Here is a 3,818-nt window from a genome sequence, read left to right as displayed (position 1 = left end):
AACTGACTGAAAATGAGGTATCTCAACACTAGAGTCATTAACTCGGACTAAGTGATAGATACAACCCTTCGAAACTAACTTTCTTGCCTTAATGTACAAAATGAAACGACCCTTAGGCACTGCTGAACTACAACTCCACTCTATGACTGGCTCATTCGGAAACTGAAACTTGACCACTCGAGTTCTACAGTATAATGATGCATAACAGGCATGAAGCCAATCCATACCTAAAATGACATCGAAATCTACCATGTCTAACTCAACCAAATCGGCCATGGTGCTCTTGTGATTGATATAAACAGGACAATCATGACAAACTCTTTCTGCTAGAATAGACTCCCCAACAGGTGTAGAAACACAAAAGGGTTCACAAAGTCTTTTAGGAAGAACATCAAAATTATTTGCAACATAAGGAGTTACAAAAGATAAACTTGCTCCTGGGTCTTGCAAAACATACACATCAAAAGCAAAGACTTTGATCATACCAGTGACAACATTTGGAAAGTTCTCTTACTCATGGCGACTGGTGATTACATAGAGGATTGCATAGAGGCGGTTTACTCCTCCACCGGTACCAGAAGTAGCTTCTCTAGGTGCCACCCTGTCTGAGGGAGCAATTGATGAAGATTGGGCCCTACTGCCCAGATTTCCACTACCTTGCTTATCTTTCGGGCACTCCTTCATAAAGTGACCCTCTTGCCCACGCTTAAAACAACCTGACCATCACGACATTTACCCGGGTGGGTTCTACCACATCTAGCACAAGCAGGAATCAAGCTATCTCCTTGTGCCACACTACCTGAATATTGTGCTGGTCTAGCCTTGAAGCCCTTCGAATTCTGGCCATTATATTCACCTCTGTATCTTGGTGCAGGTGCCCCAGCAGATGATGGAGCAGGTCCCTTTTGCCTTTGCTGAAAAGATGAACGGTTTGCATTACCTTTCTGCTGCCCAAACTCATTACCGATCTTAGCTCTCTTATTTCTGAACTCTTCCCAGTCCCTCAGCTTCTCTTCCTCAACCTGCAGCACATAAACCATCAACCTTGATATGTCCATGTCCCCAATAAGCATTGCAGCCCTACCTTCCTTACTCGACAGACGAGACAACCCAGATACAAACAAGTTCATTCTACTCCTCATGTCCGCAACCATCTCCTGAGCATAACGGGAGAGTTAGGTGAACTTCAACCCATACTCATGAACACTCAAAGAATCCTGCTTAGGCGTGAGGAACTCACGTACCTTGGCCTCTTTCAATTCTCGAGGAAAGAAACGCCCCAAGAAAGCTTCCTCAAAACAGGCTCAACTCACAGGTGGTGCATCCTCAGCTCTGCTCCCTTTCCACTGGTTGAACCAAGTTCTAGCAACATCCTTCAATCAATACGTAGCTAATTCAAACCACTCAGTTTCATCCACATACATCACATCAAAAATCTTCTTCAGCTCTTTAATGAAGTTCTCTGGATCCTCAGTAGTGCACTAACCTATGAAACCCTAAGGATTCATCCCCAAGAACTCACGAATCCTTGAAGTGTTAGCTCCTTCATCTCGAGCTCCCCTTTGCTGACCAATCTGATTAGTTCCAGCTTGACTCAGTATCCTAATTGCTTCTCTAAACTCAGCATTAGAAACTTCCCCTTGATGTTGCACTCCCAGTGCATAATGTAACTCTTGCTCCTCAACATAACGTCTAGGAATACGCCCTCTGCCAACTCTTCGTAAAGGCATGATTATCTGAAACACAAGCAAGTATGAATTAGAAAGAAACTTTTTAGAGATAAACTTTAACGCACGAGATGAGTGTGAAAGAAGTGAGAAATCTTCCTAAATGTTGTAACCTCCAAATTATAGATGTGGCGCGCTTCACACCGATAACTAGGACTCTACAGACACGGCTTCATAGACTCCCTAGGACTCTTAAACTTTGTGCTCTGATACCAAGTTTGTCACACACCGAGCCTACATTCCGGACGTGGCCGGCACTCGAAGACCATTGATGGCCCCAACCGAACCCTTGGCCTGACTTTCTTAACTTAGCGGAAACCTAACTCAACAGAATAACTCCATGCAATGCAAGGATATAAAAACAACTTAACTGATAAAATCTTGCCCAAAAAGGCAACTCGGGTCTCAAAATAGAATATTTACATATATACATAGATAAGAGACTCAATGCTAACTAACTGACTGTCTATGAAGCCTCTAAAATACTGAGATGGATGTTGGGACAGACCCCGCAACATCCTAACAAAACAAAACTAAGAACACAAAATAACAGAGTCCTCTAGAAAACAAGGAGGCTCACCACTGACTCTGGAGTGCTCAGCTAGATCAACGGCGTGCTGGATGCTGATCTTGGGTACTTGTGTCTGCATCATAATAAGATGCAGGCCAACTGGCATCAGTACATTGAATGTACGAGTATGTGAGCTGGAAAACTAAATAATAACTTAAGCTTGAGAGGAGTACAAAGGAACTCTTACCCTAGCTCTGTTCGACTCATGCATAACCGAACTCAATATAAAGCAATAAGATACATGCAATATATATAAAACTTGTAAAATATTGTAAACAACTTAGCTCGTTAATGATAAAACAATAACAAACTCAACTTTACTTATATATAAGTAATATAACTTTTGTAGGTGATTCTTTAACCGGCAACCACCACTATGAGCCCTAGTGATGATACAACGTTTTGCCTCACGTTGCCCAAGGACCATCCTATACCTTGCCGTGATATAGGACCTTACTTAGTGGATCCACTAGCTTAACTTACGTGATCATCTAAAAAGTATGACCCGTTAAATCCCATGTTTGGCTACATGGTTCTTATGGAGAGTTGAGTTAATATGAACTCGTGTCCCCAATTTGGTGCTCAAGACTACTCCTAAAATATACTTTAGCTCGCAAGTGTTTTAAGCACATCTTTCTTTAGTTTGAGATAATTGCTCAAAGCTTAGCCTAAAGGCTCTCTTGGAAAACATAGTTCCTTTCTTACTCAAATGTAAAACATTTATAAACTTCTTTGGGAATACTTAGTTCCCTAATAACTTTTGAGAAATGAACTTGACTCTACACTCTTGACTTAACTTGAAACTCGATAGTCTTTGCTTAACTTGAAACTTGATACTCTTTACTTAACTTGAAACTTGAGCCTTAAAACGAAGTTAAAACGTATAACAAAGACTCTTGAAAAACTTTAAAGACTTGCTTGGACTTACTTCTTAACTTCTAAAATTGACTCTAACTTCACTTGACTTTGATCCAAACTTTCCTCGAATTGGATTATGAATTCAAGGGTAATGATCTCATGTTTATGGATGAGTTCTTGACATTTAGACGTACCTTGGAGTGTTGAAAACAACTATAAAACATAGGTACATTACCAAGGAACATGCATGAAAAAATGGGGAATGAAAGGGAGGACTTGGCTTCCTTGGCGCTTTAAGAGGCCCGGAGCGCTAGACTTCAGACTTCAGAGAGGCCTGCTGGATGCTCTGCTAGGCGCGCCGCCCCAAGGGCTGGACTTCAAAGTCCCTTTTGGGGCGCGCTGGCCGGCGCGACGCCAAAGCCCTTTTCCCCGAAAACTCGACTTTTCTCCTTAGTTTCTCCAACTCTAAACCTTCTAAACTTCCAAGTTTCCAGTCCCAAGCACTTAGAATCATAAATCCCCTTACTATACAATAGATTCAACTCGGAATTCAACCGGAAACATGACCCAAGACAACAAGAAACTTCAACAACACAACCAACAACTTCAACAAACACAACCAATCTTTTCTCGGAATTAAACGAGTTTGGCGTGTGGGGGAA

Source organism: Solanum tuberosum, unplaced genomic scaffold (genome assembly GCF_000226075.1).
Source record: "Solanum tuberosum cultivar DM 1-3 516 R44 unplaced genomic scaffold, SolTub_3.0 scf00217, whole genome shotgun sequence".
Lineage (NCBI taxonomy): Eukaryota > Viridiplantae > Streptophyta > Magnoliopsida > Solanales > Solanaceae > Solanum > Solanum tuberosum.
The sequence above is the reverse complement of the archived record's forward strand: the minus strand, read 5'-3'. Positions refer to the sequence as shown.